General features: G+C 42.8%; 1 long non-coding RNA gene across 1 annotated transcript in view; it reads left to right on the top strand.

Moving 5' to 3' along the window:
* LOC145507708 (uncharacterized) overlaps positions 1-18,198 on the top strand; it is a 76,790-nt gene that overhangs the window by 24,304 nt on the left and 34,288 nt on the right. Inside the window, exon 5 of the long non-coding RNA XR_014055042.1 lies at positions 16,742-16,826. This is a non-coding gene — a long non-coding RNA (uncharacterized LOC145507708). The remainder of the gene's footprint in view (positions 1-16,741; positions 16,827-18,198) is intronic.

Genomic DNA, 18,198 nt, shown 5'->3' with positions numbered 1-18,198 from the left:
TCTGTCTGCCCTCTGATGGAAGAGGCTAAGATGCTTGTGTAAGCTTCCTGATGAGAGGGACTGGTGGTGGGAAAAACTGGGTCTTGCTCTGGTGGGCAGGGCCTTACTCAGTAAAGCTTTAATCCAGTTATCTGCTGATGGGTGGGGTGGTATTCTCTCCTTGGTAGTTTTTTGGCCTGAGGGGACCCAGCTCACAGTCCATGGGGTTGCAAAGAGTCAGACATGACTGAGTGACTGAACTGAACTGAACTGACCCAGCCCTTGGTTGGGTTAATGGTGACCTCCAAGAGTGTTGGTGGCTCAGATGGTAAAGAATCTGCCTGCAAAGCAGGAGACCCGGGTTGGGAAGATCCCCTGGAGACAGGCATGGCAACACATTCCAGTATTCTTGCCTGGAGAATTCCATAGACAAAGGAGCCTGGCAGGCCCCAGTCCATGGGGTCACAAAGAGTCAGACACAACTGAGTGACTAACACATACACACCAGGAGCATGTATACCAAGGGGGACCTTCCCAGACTACGGCCCTGTCCCTATAGTGAGCCCCTGCGGACTCACACCTCCACAGGAGACCCTCCAACGCTAGCAGGTAGTTTTGGTTCAGTCTCCTGTGGAGTCACTGCTCCTTTCCTCTGAGTCTTGGTGCATGCAAGGTTTTGTTTTGCCCTCCAAGACTGGAGTTTCTGTTTCCCTCAGTCCTATGAAAGTTTTGTAATCAAATCTCTCTGGGCTTCAAAGTCAGAGTCCTTGGGAATTCCCAGTCCCTTTGTCAGGTCCCCAGGCTGTGGAGCCTGACATGAGGTTCAGAACCTTCGCAACAGTGGGAGAACTTCTTTGGAACTTTGATCTCCAGTTTGAGGGTCACCCATCTGGCAGGTATGGGATTTGATTTTATTGTGATTGTGCCCCTCCTACCACCTTGCTGAGGCTTCTTCTTTGTCTTTGGACATGGGGTTTCTTTTTTTGGTAGGTTCCAGCATCCTCCTGTCAATGGGTGTTCAACAGCTAGATGTGATTTTGGTGCTCTCACAGGAGATGAGCCCATGTCCTTCTGCTCTGCCATCTTGAACCAGAAGCCCAAAGCAATCTTGAGAAATAAAAATAGAGCTGGAGGAATCAGGCTCCCTGACTTCAGATTATACTACAAAGCTACAGCAATCAAAACAGTTTGGTACTGGCACAAAACAGAAATACAGATGAATGGAACAGGATTTTTTAAAGTCCAGAGATAAACCCATACACCTATGCTCAACTAATCTATGACAAAGGAGGCACGAATATACAACATAATCTTTTCAATAAGTGGTTCTAGGAAAACTAGACAGCTACTTGTAAAAGAATGAAATTAGAACATTCTCTAACACTATACACAAAAATAAACTCAAAATGCAATAAAGATCTAAATAGAAAACTGGATACTTTATAACTCTTAGAGCATAACATAAGCAGAACACTTTCAGACATATACCACAGCAATATCTTTTTGGATCCACCTCCTAGAGTAATGAAAATAAAAGCAAAAATAAACAAATGGGGTCTAATTAAACTTAAAAGCTTTTGCAAAGCAAAGGAAACCATCAACAAAATGATAAACAGCCCACAGAATGGGAGAAAATATTTGCAAATGAAGTGACCAATAAGAGATTAATCCCCCAAATATAAAAACAGCTCATGCAGCTCAATATCAAAACAACAAACAACTCAAAAAACAGGCATAAGAGACTTTTCAGGGTGGTCCAGTGGCTAAGAATCCATCTGCCAATGCAGGGAACACTGGTTCAGTCCCTGATATGGGAAGATTCTACATGCTGTGGGCAACTAAGCCTGTGCACCACAGCTATTAAAGCGTGCACACTCTAGAGCCCAAGGTCTGCAACAAGAGAAGCCACTGCAATGAGAAGCCCACACATCACAACTAGAGAGTAGCTCCCACCTGCTGCAACTAGAGAAAGCCCACATGCAGCAATGAAGACCCAGTGTAGCCAAAAATAAAATTTTTAAATGGGCAGAAGATCTAAATAGACATTTCCCCAAAGAAGACATACAGATGGCCAAAAAGCACATTAATAGATGCTCAGCATCACTAATTCTTAAAGAAATGCAAGTCAAAACTACATTGAAATATCACCTCACACTGGTCAGAGTAACCATCAAACACTCCACAAGCAATAAATGCTGCAGAGAGTGAGGAGAAAAAGAATCCTCCTACACTGTTTGAGGGAACATAAATTGGTACAACCATTATGGAGAACAGTGTGGAGGTTCCATAAAAAAACTAAATATAGAACTCCCATATGATTTAGCAATCCCACTCCCGGGCATATACTGGAGAAAATCATAATTTGAAAGGACATAATTTGAAAAGACTTGCACTCCAATGTTCACTGAAGCACTATTTACAACAGCCAAGACCTGGCAGCAGCCTAAATGTTCATCGAGAGAGGAATGGATGAAGATGTGGTACATCTACACAATGGAATATTATTGTTGTTGTTGTTCAGTCACCCAGTCATGTCCGACTCTTTGAGACCCCAAGAACTGCAGCATGCCAGTCCTCTCTGCCCTTCACCATCTCCTGAAGTTTGCCCAAATTCATGTCCTTTGTATTGGTGAAGCCATCCAGCCATCTCATCCTCTGATGCCCTCTTCTTCTCCTGCCCTTAATCTTTCCCAGCATCAGGAACTTTTCCAGTGAGTCAGCTCTTCTCATCAGATGACAAAAACAATGGAGATTCAGCTTCATCATCCATTTAGTAATGGAATATTACTCAGCCATAAAAAAAGAACAAAATAATTACATTTGCAGCAATATGAATGTACCTAAAGATACGCATACTGAGTGAAGTAAGTCAGACAGAGGAAGACAATCATATTATTTGTGGAATCTAAAAAAAAAAAAAAGTACAAAAAATTACACATGCTATATGAAAATCTGTTAAACTTTACATCCCACATTTTCTCTTTTAGGATTCACTTTTCTTCTTGTTGAAGTAGCTCTTTCAATGGAAGTCTGTGATTACTAAGATTTCTGAGATCTTTCATGCCTAAAGATGTCTTTACCTTTAATCTGGAATAATAGTCTCATTGGGCATAGAATTTTATATTTAACATTGTTTTATTTCACTATTTTGATGATTTTATTCCATTATTTTTTGGCATCTGCTGTTAAATATGAGAAGGTCTGGTATCAATCTGATTCTTATTTCTTGTTAAGTAATCTGTTTTACCTCTTTGGTAGCTTTTAATATTTCCTTTTCTTGTTCTCAAGTTTGGCTTTTAAATCTATTTTCTCCCTCATTTTCTGTGTTCAGAGAAGAAAGAGGAGGTTTCAGCAATTGTTTCCCCTGCTCTCTTGACCCAGAACTTGGCTCTTGAATTATTACATGGAGTGAATTTGTTTTGATGACACATACTCATCATTTTGAATTGTCCATTTTTATATGATGTTGCAGAAGCCTGATTAATATTAATAAATGGTGTCTTTTTATTTCTGTGTCTTCTTTAGAGATTCCCCCTTCTCTTCTTTCAAGCTATCAGCTGCCACTTCATTCTAGTGTCCATATAACTAGCCATAGCAATCTTCTACATGTTGCTTGGCCTCTTCACTTCTCCCAGTCAGTTCAGAATGATTTCTTCTACTTTATTGTATAGAACAATTGTGTTCTCTCTAGTCCCTGCCCCCAAACTCAGCTTGTGACTTCACTCTGAAAACTTACAGTATTATTCACATGCTCTAGTACACAATGGGATATCTCTTTTGACTTTTCTTTTTTCTAGCAGTTCAACAAACAGAAAGAAATGGTATAGAAATTTCTTCCCTTGTTGATGTAAATCATGCCACTGTATTAGTGAGATTTGTGTCTGAGTCCTAATAATAAGGGCCCAAATTAGAGGGCTTAATCAAATAAATGATTTTCTACTCCCACATAAGTAAACCTCATAGTAGGAAGTTTGAGGCTAAAATTGTAGTTCTTCAGTCATCAGGGATCCAAGAACTTTCTATTTTTCTGTTTGGCTTTCCTTAACAGAAAACTTTCAAACTCCCTTCATTGTCCCTTTGTGGTCTCAAGATGGTTGCTAGATCTCCAGCCATCTCAACCATATTCCAGCCAGGTCAAAGAGGGAAGTGAGGGGCTTCCCTGGTGGCACAGTGGTAAAAAATCTGCCTGCCAATGCAGGAGACATGGGCTCGATTTCTGGTCCAGGAGGATCTCACATGCCTGGAGCAACTAGGCCTGTGTGCCACATTGAGCCTGTGCTCTAGAGCCTGCATGCCACAACTACTGATGCCCTTGCCCTGACCACTGCAGCTAGAAAAAAGCTGCAGCAATGAAGACCCAGCACAGCCAAAAATAAATAAATACATAATTATTTTAAAATTAAAAACAAGAAAGTGTACAATTCAAAAAAAAAGAGGAAAGTGGGAAAGGGCAAAAAGTTATTCCCCTTTAGGTGAAGTTCCCATATACCTCACTGTTGCAATGAAAAAAAGAAAGGAATGAGTTTTTCTTTTCTTTCCTGAGAGCAAAGAAGATAAAGAGAACAGTAAGCAGGACTGATCACTCTTAGTTTTTACTTTCAGTTCAGTCACTCAGTCATGTCTGACTCTTTGCGGCCCCATGAACCGCAGCACGCCAGACCTCCCTGTCCATCACCAACTCCTGGAGCTCACCCAAACCCATGTCCATTGAGTCGGTGATGCCATCTAACCATCTCATCCTCTGTCATCCCCTTCTCCTCCGGCCTTCAATCTTTCCCAGCATCAGGGTCTTTTCAAATGAGTCAGCTCTTGGCATCAAGTGGCCAAAGTACTGGAGTTTCAGCTTCAACATCAGTCCTTTCAATGAACACCCAGGACAGATCTCCTTTAGGATGGACTGGTTGGATCTCCTTGCAGTCCAAGGGACTCTCAAGAGTCTTCTCCAACACCACAACTGTTCCTAATCTGTAGTCTGTAACTAAGTTTGCTTTTCTGACATTTTGTACCTATTATCCTTTGACTATGCAAATTACATCCTGTATCTGGTGCTCACCTTTATAGCACTCTCTTTGCAAACCACCCCTTGTAGTAGTTGTTCTCTTTTTGAAAACAGAAAAAAATGCCACAATGCAATACACAAAAGACAGTGGACCCAACTACTTGGCTACCAGACTCCCAGACCTGATTATTGGATGCCAGCCTATGACTGTTTTTGAAACAAAGCAAAGAATAAGATCTTCACACCTTTGTTCCTCATCTCTTACCCCTGACTGCAAGCTCGCTTCTTATATAATCCCCCAGATTCCTCGGGGGCGGGGGGGGGGGGTGCATAGTTTTGAGGCATGAACCTATCGTGTTTTCCCCCTCTGCTGGATGAAGATTGAAACCACCTTTCTATTTCCTCCAAATTCTGTCTCTATTTTTTTTTTTTTAATTTGTCTTCGGTGGCAGAGAAAGCTAAGATTTCAGCGGTAACATCACCTCTTCATTTATGTTTCATTGGTCATCCCTAGCTACAAGGGAAATATTTTAGTCTCAAATAAATTGAATATATTGCCTGATACACAATCACCTTTGGTGGTTCTACAGTGTACCTTAGCTTACAATGGTGGAACAGACTGAACTCTTTCTCTTAAGGCAGAGAAAATTATTTTTGCTTCTCTTTTTACTTAAGAGTATTAAGAATTTAGAGTTAATTTCAGCTGGAAAAGAGGAATAGGGAGAAAGGCAGAACAAAATCAGAACAAAAAGGAGCAGTATTGAATGGAGAGAAATGAAATCAGGAGGGCAAGTTCATCCTCAGGGCCCAGTAGCTGCTTCCCCTAACCCCAGACGGCCACCTCCCGTTCCTTTTCCCCTTCCTCCTCCTCTTCCTCCTCCTCCTGTCTCCTCCCAGCCAAGCCTGGCTTCCATTCAAACTTTCCGGAAATCCCCTACCCAATCTCTAGCTTTTGAAACAATGACCCTCTGGAGACTATTCCCATTGTCCTTGGAACTAGAACAATGAGAGAGTAGAGGCTCCTCTCTGGCTTCAGGCTAAGTCCCTACTCTTAGCCTTCCCCCAAAGTAAAAACTTCCTCAACTCTCCAATTACTGTCCTCTTCTGTACAGAGGCCGGAAGTTGGGGGAGGTAGACAAAAAGCACTTTCTATCAACAGCTTCTGAGGCTTAAAGTCGATGCCAGCCCCTTAAGTACAGCCTGGGGCCTGTCCTCTCTTAGCTGGAACTAAGAAGGAGTCTCTCTGCAGGGCAGGGTGTCCACTGGACACCTGAGCATACTAGGGGGTGGCAGGCAAATTCAAGGCCTTAGTCCTATATTTTTCAAGTCTCTTTTGATGATTTAAAGTCCCCTGTCATTGAAATGACAGAACCACAGGCCATTCTAAAGGAATTGGCAATTTTATCTTACTGCCAGCCTCTCTTCCACTCCCAGCTCTGACCCTAGGAGACCCCTGTCCCCTGCCTTACCCAGTTCTGCCAAAAGAGCTGTTAGATGGGGGAAGGGTGCAGGCGGGGCTTTTCTTGCACCATCCTGGCGCCTGGCTGGATCGGATTACTGGAGGCAGTCTGGATTTGAATGTGCAAATAAACAGAAGTTGCTTTGATCCAGGAGGCTGAAAGGGAGGGGGAAGAAAAATGAGTGCCCTGGTCAGAGACATGCATGCTGGGCATTTGAGAGAGGGTTTGGGGGAGGTGGAGTGTGAGCATGTCCTATCCCTTTGACTGGGCCCTAAACCTGTTTTTTTTTTTTTTTTTAAAAGAGAAAGAGATCCAGAAAGAGCCAGGGACCCACTTTAGGCGTTTTAGACTTCCTCCTGGAACCAAATACCCCATTGTCCTGCCTCGCTGTTACCAGGAGGGGAATGGGTAGTTTGTACCCCACCCTCCCTCCAGGCTCTCCCGCCTTTGGGACATTTTGGGTGCCACTTAGGAGGGCGAGAACTATGGAGTGTGTGTGGCTCAGGGTGGGGCCATAGGTTGGGGGTGGGTAGGGCCTATTGTCTCCCTGGGCACCAATCCACAGCCACAGGCAGGCTTAGAGAAGGAGAGACAAAGGAGAAAATGGAAGAGCACAAAGGCAGCAAGGAATGAAAGGGTAAGTAAAGGCAAACAAAAGTGAACCGGAGGAGACAAAAGCTGGGAACAATATTCCCCAGGCAATAGGCTTGGGAACAATAGGGACACTGACAGCGCCACAAAGACACCAGTGTCTCCAAGTAGACATTATCTCAGGCGGTGGTTGGCAGCCCTGCTCTGGCGGCAGCTATTTTCAGGGCTGCTTTTGTGCCATGCTGAACAATATTCCTTGCCTGGCTGCTGATAGAAAGATGAGAAGGGTTCTGTTTGATTCTCCTCTCCCTTCCCTCCCCCTTCCCCCTCTTCCAACTCCCACCAGCTCAGGCATTCTGAGCTCAATCAACTGGCCTGGTAAGGGGAGTGTGTGTGTGTGTGTGTGTGTGTGTGTGTGTGTGTATAAGGACCAAGGTTTTCCAATTGCCTTCCACCTTAGCAGGGCCACCATGGAGGGTAGAGAGTGGTGACTAGGGCTGGGCAAGCAAGGACTGGAGAACTGGATTGTGGCGGGAGAACTGTTCAGGAAAGTGGTTTCTCTTTCAACAACAATCATGAGTCTAGCCTGAGCTATTCACTGTAAAAAGATGTACTCAGCAAGTGTTTTGCTTGTTGTGGCCAGCTATTCATTTCATAGTTAACACCACAAGGGGAATCACCTGGTCCTTCCGCCGCCTTCCTTCTCTGGGCCAGAGAGGTTCCCCACCCCATCCCTCATACCATCGCATTCTCCCATTTTTGTTTATAGTTTTACCAGTTTTTTGACTACCTCTCAACTCCTCCCTCCCCAACCTTTGCCACTCTGAGTTGAACCTAAGGGATCAAGGTCCTTAGCTTGAAAGACTGCTTGATAATACTGGCCCTTCTGAAGGCCCCATGACCATTCCCATCCAAGCACACATGATCCCTATCCACAGTGGTAGACATTCCCTGCTGAGTGTCTCCTCCATTCCTTCTTGGGGGAATTCAGAGACGTCCTTTCTCAGAGCTAGATTGTGCATAAGGCTGTGTACTCTTAGTTTTGTCAGGGATGCAGCCCAATACATTTGATATTGTGGGATTATAAAGAACACTACACTTTTTCATTGAACTGATTTTCTTCTTGTTCTTATTCACCTGTTTGGGTTAGTTTTCTAGGTGGTTAAAATACCACATTTCAGATTCCTGGCTTCCCCCGCCAAAAAATGAGACCAAACTTCTTGGGAAGGCAAGGCATTGATACAAAAGCTTCAGAAAGAACGCCTTCCTAAGAGTCCAGACACTCAGAGGTAGACCAAGAAATCTGAGCCATTACTTAAGTTGTAGCTATTTGTTCAGATTTCTCAATGTAAGTTAGCACTTTGAAGGCAGGAAATACATATTTTATACCTCTCTATTGTCTACTTCATACTATCATGGCACCCAATAAATTCATTGAGAATTGCTGAATTGCACCAAATTTTGAGAATCAGAAGGGACCTTACAACTCATCTAGTACCTTACTATTCAAAATGTGATCCCTAGACCAGCAGGATTAGCATCACCTGGGAGTTTATGAGAAATGAAGACTCTCAAGCTGTACCTCAGAACTGCTGAATCAGAATCTGCATTTTGATGAGCTACCCAAGTACTTCATATACTCCTTGAGAAGCACTGATCTAGCAGAGCTCCTCCTGCCTTGCCTCCTTGCAACTGCTGCCCATTTCATGGCAGTACTGCCATTCATAGCCTACAATCACTGAAACTGTGGGCTGTATCACACCATCCAGTAGAGAAGAGCTTAGTATCTGTGGTAACAATCTAATCCACTTGGAATCAAGTCTTAGGAATGGAACATTTTACCTAGCATATGCTCAATCAAAGGCTGGTTTTCGTGCATGTGTTTAAGATATTTACTTATTATTCATTTTTGGCTGCATCAGGTCTTACTTGCAGCACAAGGGAACTTGGCTGCAGCATGCAGACTCTCCAGTTGTGGTGTGAGGGCTCCAGAGTGCATGCGCTCAGTAGTTGCAACCACTGGAGCACCAGGGAAGTCCCTCAGGGAAAGCTTGTTAAGGGAAAGGCTTTAACATTCTTTTATGACCTCCTTGGATCATCTCTGTGGTAGGTAATTTTATGGACAAACTTGACTGGGACATGGGTACCCAGACATTTGGTAAAACATTATTCTGATTGTGTCTGTGAAGGTGTTTCTGGATGAGGTAAACATTTGAACTGATAGACTAAGTAAAGCAGATTGCCCTCCCTAATGTGAGTGGGCCTCATCCAATCAGTTGAAGACCTGAGGAGAACAAAATGCTGAATAAGAGGAGACTCCTTTGGCCTGGCAGCCTTCAGCTGGGACATTGGTCTTCTCCTGTCTTTGAACTTGAACTGAAACATCAGCTCTTCTTTGGTCTCAAGCCTGCCAACTTTTCAACTGAAATTTATTTCATCAATTCTCTGGGTTCTCAGGCCTTTGGACTTGGATTAGAACTTAAAGGTGATTCTGGTAAGATTTCAGATGGAAATAAGGAACATGTTTTTGGAAATTAGAGGAAAGGTTATCCTTGTCACAAAGTGGCAAAGAGCATGGCCACACTTAAGGCTTGATGTTTTGTGGAAGGTAGAATTTATGAACTATAAAATTGGATATTTAACTGAGGAGATTTTCAAGCAAAGTATTGGAGTGGCTTGATTCCTCCTAACTCATAGTAAAATGTGAAAGGAGAGAGATGATTTGAAGAACCCCAGTATCAGAGCTGTGGAGGTGGGACCACTGCTCTACCTCCTAAGCAAAAAGGAATCAAAACTTGAAGATTTGGAAAATTATCAGCCTATTCATGTTGCAAAAAAAAAGAGAGAGAGAGAGAAATTTTGCTGTGAAGAGGATACCAACGGTACATGAACAACCATTTGATAGAGAGATCTTGGATGCAATTCCTGGACTTAGTTCATCTCAGCAGAAGCCAGGAATATTGATGTGATTATACCTGATTATACCTGACTTCCTTGGTGGCTCAGATGGTAAAGAGTCCAGCAGCAATGCAGGAGACCCAGGTTCAATCCCTGGGTCGGGAAGTTCCCTGGAGAAGGAAATGGCAACCCACTCCAGTATTCTTGTCTGGAGAATTCCATGGACAGAGGAGCCTGACGGGCTACAGTCCAAGAAATCACAAAGAGTTGGACATGACTGAGCAAGTTTCACTTAATTTCATTTATACCTGGAAAGACACGGTCAATGTGAACTAAAGGAGACAGAAAAAATGAAATAAAATGAAGGAAGGCTATTGGACTTTTTAGGTTTTAAGAACAGGACCATAGAGCTGTTAGGCTGTAAATGTCTCTTAGTCTTCAAAAAAAGGGAAGAATAACTGCTCAGGTAATTCAGAAATCCTTAGGGCTGCCTCCTTGGTTTCAAAGGGTGAGGCCATTGTCTTGGTCTCAACAGGACAGACAGCCTCCAGGGTGGAGCTGCCCAGAGCCTTGGGGGCAGGATCCCTAGTACCAGAGCTGTGAAGGTGGAACTACTGCTCCAGTGGGTCCTGAAGGCAGGACAGCCACCCCAGTGGGTCTAGCAGGCAGGGCACTGAGCCAAAGTGGATTATTGCAAACCTTAAGAGCTAATGAAATTTACCTTGCTTGGGACCCATCAACCATTTCTTCCTTTGGATTTCTCCCATTTGGAATGGGAATGTCTATCCTATGCCTGCCCACCATTGTATTTTGGAAGTGCATAATTTGTCTGGTTTGGTGGCACTAGCGGTAAAGAACCTGCCTGCCAATGCAGGAGATGTAAGAGATACAGGTTTGATCTCTGGGTCAGGAATTTCCCCTGGAGAAGGAAACAGCAACCCACTCCAGTATTCTTGCCTGGAGAACCTCCATGGACAGAGGCGCCTTGTGGGCAACAGTCCATGGGGTCACATAGAGTCGGACAGGACTGAAGCTACCTAGCAGGCACGCACCAGGATCACAGCTGAAGAATTTTGCCTTAGGATGATTTTACCCCTCAGGCATCATGCATACCTGCTTTAGATGATATTTATCTAAATATCTGAGACTTTAAACTTCAGAGTTGATACTGGAATAAGCTGACTTTGGGGGCTGTTGGAATGGAGTTAACGTATTTTGCAGGCAATAAGACATGAATCTGGGGGGCTAAAAGTGGAACGCTATGGGTCAAATTGTGCCCCTCTAAATTCATATGTTAAAGCCCTAACTCCCAGTGTGACTGTATTTGAAGTAATAAAGTAATTAAGGTTAGATGAAGTCATAAGGGTGGGACCCTGATAAGTTTATGTAACAGGAGACAGCAGAGAGCTTATTCTCTCTCCCCACCCTGTGAGGACACAGGGAGAAGGCAGCCAGGAAGAGAGTCTTTATCAGAAACTGACCCTGCTGGACCTTGATCTGGGACTTCTCAGTCTTCAGAACTGTGAGAAAATATATTTGTCTAAGCCACCCATTCATTAGTATTTTAGTTATGGCAGCCTGAGCTGATTAATGCAATCCCTACTGATGGGAGAAAGGAGAGGTCTCAAGGCCTGCACAGAGTGGACTGAAGGACACAGCAGAGGACACCCTGAATCTCATCATTGCTCCAAAGCAACATGGTAACATCGCCTCCTTTCCTCTTATGTGTTCAGTGCAAACAAAACAACAGCAAAGTGAGCCACTTGGGGCTGCTGCGTGTCCTATAACTCAAAGCAGTTCCTAGGCGGGGATGAACATTCAAAACCCTTATGATCATCTCAATTCAAAACTCTGTTCTTAGATTGAAAAATTTTGTTGCTGTTTTTCAGGCAACGCCCTATCTTCTCAATCTGTGGAAAGTTACAAAGGAATAAAGGTTAAATTTTTACAATTATATTTTTTTTCTCCCATAGGCTGGAAAAAAAAGCACTTTTGTTGGTGTCTGCTTATAAACAGCTTTATTCATGTGGTTGTTTTAATCCTAGTATATAATTTCATCACCTTCTATAAAGATCATCATGACTCCTATGTACTCAAGCAATCTAAAAGAATTTATAAACAATTGCTGAGGGTTTATTTGACAGTCTTCCTCCACCAAACCAGTCAATTCCCTCCAATGAAATGAGTAACTGTGTAATCTATGGGCAGTCAAGTTTTGGGAGGAGGGGAGAGTGGCTGGGGCTGGCAATCTACTGGCCAGACAAACTGGAAAATCAGCTTTACAGCAGTTTCCTCTTGACTCCTCCCAGCCCATTTATCTCAGATATCCTCCACTCCCACTCCCCAGATTAGGGTAGGGCAGAGAAGAGAACAAATATTAAGGTTTGGGATAAACGACCATTGAGCATATTTATAATTAGTTCTGAATTCTCAGCAACAGAGGACTGGAATAGAAGCATGATCATTAATTTCAACACTTGGCAAAGGGTAGCCACTGCAGCAGCAGCTGTGCCCTAATGCCCCTAGTCCACACACACGGCCATCAGAAAGACTGCTCAGGTGTTCTCTCCTTCCTCCTGCCTGTTCATGTGCTTCTTTTGACATGATCTGATCATCCCAGACAGACTACCTCCGGGATACAGGAATACGGGCACAGAGGGTGACATCACCTTCCAGAGTCTGAGAATCCTGTGTGATCAAGGCAGCTGGTACTAGGTGATGGCTCACAGTCCCCAAAGAAGTTCAACGAAGTGGAAATTAAGCTATTGCACTGGTGACCTAGGATGCGGAGCTGGGAGCCTACTCATGGAGCTATGAGGGTAGCAGAAGGTACTGCCCCCAAATATGCCACCTTGGCATAAGAATAATTTTGAACTGAAGGCAACTGAGGAGAAGCAGACACAAAAAAGCTCTCTGCCCTCCCCCTACTTGCCCAGAAGCAGGACATAAATTTGTAAAGGTGGCCCCATTCCCTGTTCAAGAAGGACAGAGGTAAATCACAACTCTAGACCCTTATCAGCCCAGAGATGGCACTAGAGGGATATACATCGCAAACTTTACTAAAACAACCCCTATCACCCATTAGTTCGTCCATATATTAATATTCACCTTCCCTCCAACTGCTCACTTAGAAGCTCAAAGACCTTTTCCATTGTCTTGTCACTTCTCCAAAAATTTGCTTTTAAGATACTATATAAGTCCAAGTTCTAACCACCAATTTGAGTTACTCATCATTGAGGGCTCTTCTGTATAGGTACCATTCACATGTTAATAAACTTGCATTTGTTTTCTCCTGTTAATCTGTCTTTTATCAATCTAATTTACAGGGCCCCAGGTAGTGAACCTAAAATGGGGAGAGGGAAAACAGTTTTTCCTCTCCTATATTAGGGGAATGCCAGGGCCCTTAGAGAAATGATGGGAGGATTGTTGTTGCTGCTGTGGTTCTTGTTCAGTCCCTAAGTAAGGAATGACTCTTTGCAACCCCATGGACTACAGCATGCCAGAGTCCCCTGTCCTTCACTATCTCCTGGTGAAAGTGAAAGTGTTAGTCACTCAGTCATGTCCAACTCTGTGCAACCCCATGGACCTCAGAGGCCCACCAGGTTCTTCTGTCCATGGGATTCTCCAGGCAAGAATATTGCAGTGGGTTGCCATTTCCTTCTCTAGGAGTTTGCTCAAATTCTTGTCCACTGAATGGGTAATGCTATCCGACCATCTCATCCTCTGCCTCTCCTTCTCCTTCTGCCGTCAGTCTTTTCCCAGCATCAGGGTCTTTTCCAGTGAGTCAGGTCTTTGCATCAGGTGATCAAAGTATTGGAATTTTAGCTTCAGCATCAGCCCTTCCAATGAATATTCAGGTTTGATTTCCTTTAGGATTAACTGGTTTTATCTCCTTGCAGTCCAAGGGACTCTCAAGAGTCTCCTCCAGCACCACAGGTCAAAGCATCAGTTCTTCAGCACTCAGCCTTCTTTATGGTCCAACTCTCACATCCATACATGACTACTGGAAAAACAGTAGCTTTGACTCTATGGACCTTTGTCAGCAAAGTGATGTCTCTGCTTTTTAATATGCTGTCTGGATTTGTCATAGCTATTCTTTCAAGCATCTTTTAATTACCTGGCAGCAGTTAGTGTCTGCAGTGATTTTGGAGCCCAAAAAATAAAGTCTGTCACTGTTTCCATTGTTTCCCCATCTATTTGCCTTGAAGTAATGGGACCAAATGCCATGATCTTCATTTTTTGAAAGTAAAGTTTCAAGCCAGCTTTTCCACCTTCCTCTTTCACTTTCATCAAGAGGTTCTTTAGTTCCTCTTCACTTTGTACTATGAGAGTTACATCATCTGTGTATCTGAGGTTGTTGATATTTCTCCAGGCAATCTTGATTCCAGCTTGTGATTTATCCAGCCTGGCTTTTCACATGATGTATTCTGCATATAAGTTAAATAAACAGGGTGACAATATACAGCCTTGTCATACTCCTTTCCCAATTTTGAACTAGTCTGTTGTTCCATGTCTGGTCCTAACTGTTGCTTCTTAACCTGCATACAGGTTTTGCAGGAGGCAGGTAAGGTGGTCTGGTATTCCCATCTCACATGTACACCCATGGGGGATTCATGTCAATGTATGGCAAAACCAATACAATATTGTAAAGTTAAAAAATAGATAAATAAATTTAAAAAAAAAAGAATTTTTCACAGTTTGTTGTGATCCTCCAAAGTCTTTTGTGTGGTCAATGAAACAGAAGTATATAGTTTTCTGGAACTCCCTTGCTTTCTTCAGGATCCAACAAATGTTGGCAATTTGGTCTCTGGTTCCTCTGCCTTTTCTAAACCCAGGCTGTACATCTGGAATTTCTCGGTTCACATACTGTTGAAACCTAGCTGGAAGGATTTTGAGCATTATCTTGCTAACATGTGAAAGAACTGTAATTGTATTATAGTTTGAACATTCTCTGGCATTGCCCTTGGGATTGGAATAAAAACTGACCTTTTCTGGTCCTGTGGCCACTGCTGTTTTCCAAATTTGCTGACATATTGAGTGCAGCACTTTAACAGCATTATCTTTTAGGATTTGAAACAGTTCAGGTGGAATTCCATCACCTCCACTAGCTTTGTTCATAGGAATGCTTCCTAAGGCCCACTTGACTTCACACTCCAGGATGTCTGGCTCTAGGTGAGTGACCACACCATCGTGGTTGTCTGGGTCATTAAGTATACTTCATTTTTGCTTATAAGATCATTTTTGTATGTCCCTCTGTGTGTTCTCGCCACCTCTTCTTAAACTCATTTTATTGTTGTTGTTGATGGGAGGGTGAACCTATTAAAAAAAATAGTCTTTTGAGTTGTAGAAAGTGAAGAAGGGATTTTAGCTTCTGCTGATGGATACATAGGCACATGTAAAATAACTGTAAACTTGAGCTCTTATTTTTGAGTTAATAATCCAGGGTTTTGTTTGTTTGTTTTGCCATAAACCCTAATTAGACCTGTAGAGCAAGTTTCAGCATTATGTACTATCTACAACACCCCTGGCCCCCATGAGCTCCACATACCTGATATACATCTAGAAGCAAGTGGGTTGTCAGTCAGTCTCCCTTTCAAAGACTCATTTGATGTTGTCACACAAGAGATTCACAGAGACTGCCATCTGAATGATGCCTCCTGGAATGAGCAATGATGTGGCCTGACCCATTTTTGCTTTACAAATTGATGCCCCATCAGTAAAGCACCAAAGTCACCCCACACTCCCTTTCCCAAACCATAGCCTTTGGTGCCTAGATTGCTCTATCACCCATTTTGTGGCTTTCCCTGCTGTCTTTGGAGAGAGATGTAATGTCAGCCCACCCTTTACTTTTCAGGAACTATTAATTAAGGCTGTGATGGTGAACTAGATGTCTAATACTAAGAATTACTTTCCTTCCAGGGAAGAAATTTTAAATTCTGAATCAAAATTATCCTTCTTTTCTTCAAAATTCATTCATTCTAGGGTCAAATCCTGATTAAACCAGCCAGACTGCCGTCAGTGAACACGGCCCCTTTTGGGGCTCATCACCTCCTCAGCATTGCATTCATCTTGACTCTGAGGCTTTGGTTTCTGGTCCTCGTTCCTGGTCTGAGGTTTCTCCCTGAGTGACCTTGCTGTGAACATTAGGGGTTAAGCTATGAAATGAAAGGCTTCATCTAATCCTGCCTCAGGATCAAAATCGAATCTGCAAATAATTTTTAATAGCCATCAAATGTAAGGCACAGTCCTAGGATGAGTACTGGAAGATGAGAAAGAGATACAAGAATTGGGGCTACTCCGGCCTTTAAGTAGTTTATAGCTAGTTAGAGAGAGAGACATAATCACAAGTGGAGTGAACTGATATGATGTTTCAAGAAGACAATAGAATAAAAGTGAGAGGGAAGCATAAGAATGTTCAAAAAAGATAAAATCTATGTAGGTAATAAGACAGGCAATGAAAAATAAACCTTGAAGTAAAGATGGAATTGGCCAGGCAAAAACGAGAAAGAAGACCATTATGGCCTTAGGAAGTTACATAAACAAAGATACAGTCAGTTTTGCTCTAAGGCTTATTTTGAAAACATGAATTTGTTCCAGCCTGGTTCATATATTAGGGAGAAATTTGAGCACAATGCAAATCTTGGATTTGCTTATGCTTGATCTTACCCTGAGAAACTCTAGGCAAATGGACAAAAATGCTCTTAACTGCACTAAGCAAGGTAGGAATACACAAAATGTATACAAGCACACCCCTCAAATTTCTACCACCTATCTAAGCTCACAAACTGTGTTGTATCTTTCTTTTCAATTTTAGATAACCCCCTTCCACCACTGACAACTCATAAACTGCACCCCTTCTGACACCCACTTCCATATGCAAAATTCAAGTCTGTTTCAAGGTATGTGCCCTATTTATTGTAATATTCATGTATTTCTTAACCATTTAATAGTATAAATTGTGCTGCCCTTTTATTAGGTTCTTGTGGCTTTTTGTTGCTGTGGCTGACAAAGTGTATTTAGGTTTTGTGACCTCTAACCCCATTTTCCCCATGTGGTTTTTATTGTATGGCATTTGCATAATGAGGTGATTTTTAGGAGCACATACATTATGTTATAGCAGAAGTGACCCCAGAGGCTTTGGAATAAAAGTGATTCTTGGAAAACTGTGAGAAAGATTAGAATTATAAGTAAATTTATGTAGGAGAATTTTCAAACAGAAGGCTGGAATCAGATTCATTCATTTACTTATGCACTTATTTAACAAATACTTGTTGAGTGCAAGCTATCTGTCAGACTGTTCTAAGTGCTAGGGACATGACAGTGAGCAAAACAGACAAAAATACCTGCCCTTCAGAAGTTTATGTCCTAGTTAAGGAGGAAGACCAAAACAAGATAAATAAATAGTATAATTAATGTTAAGAAGAAAACACAAAGCAGAAAAGTCAATGTGCCAGGGGATGAGTTTGGATATGATGTGTCTGGATTATTTATTGCTGTATGACAAATTACTCCAAAACTTAACAGCCGAAGACATAAACATTTACTATTTCACACACTTCTAAGGTTAGGAAGACAAGAATAGCTTAACAGGAATGGTTCTGGCTCAGGATCTCCAATGAACTTGCAAACACGATATTGACTATGAGCTTCCATGCTCAACGCACATGGCTATTGGCAAGAGGCCTTGGTTCCTTGCCTCTCCATAGGACTGCTCATGACATAACGGCTTGCTCTCTCAAACACAGAGAGAGTGATTCAAGGAGGAGATCACATGCTCAAGATGGAAGCTGCAGGCCTTTATCACCTAATCTCAAGCGGCACATCATTACTTCTGCCATCACAAAAACCAACCCTGGTACAATGTGGGAGAGGACACAAGGGTACGAATATCAGGATGCAGAAATCAATGGGGCCATGCTGGAGGCTGGCCACCACAGTGACCAAGGAAGGTCATCCAACATGATGACCTTTGGATTACTTTATTTATTTTGGCTGCACCGGGTCTTCATTGCAGAGCAATGAACTCTTTAGCTGTGGCGTGCAGGCTTATTTGCCCCACAGCATGTGGGATCTTAGTTCTCCAACCAGGAATCAAAACCCATCCCCTGCATCAGAAGTGTGGAGTCTTAACCACTGGCCCACAGGGAAGTCCCTGGTACTTTTGAGGGAAGTGGAGGAGGTGTCCATTAAGATGTCTAGGGGGGATGTCTGTCTCCTTCTATGGAGATGGAACAGCATGAACAAATATGCATGCCTGGTTTGTTTGAAGGA

This window comes from Giraffa tippelskirchi, chromosome 5 (genome assembly GCF_054371585.1).
Source record: "Giraffa tippelskirchi isolate mGirTip1 chromosome 5, T2T-mGirTip1v1.2.pri, whole genome shotgun sequence".
Lineage (NCBI taxonomy): Eukaryota > Metazoa > Chordata > Mammalia > Artiodactyla > Giraffidae > Giraffa > Giraffa tippelskirchi.
Note: the sequence above shows the minus strand (reverse complement) of the source record. Positions and strands in the feature narration are given on the sequence as shown.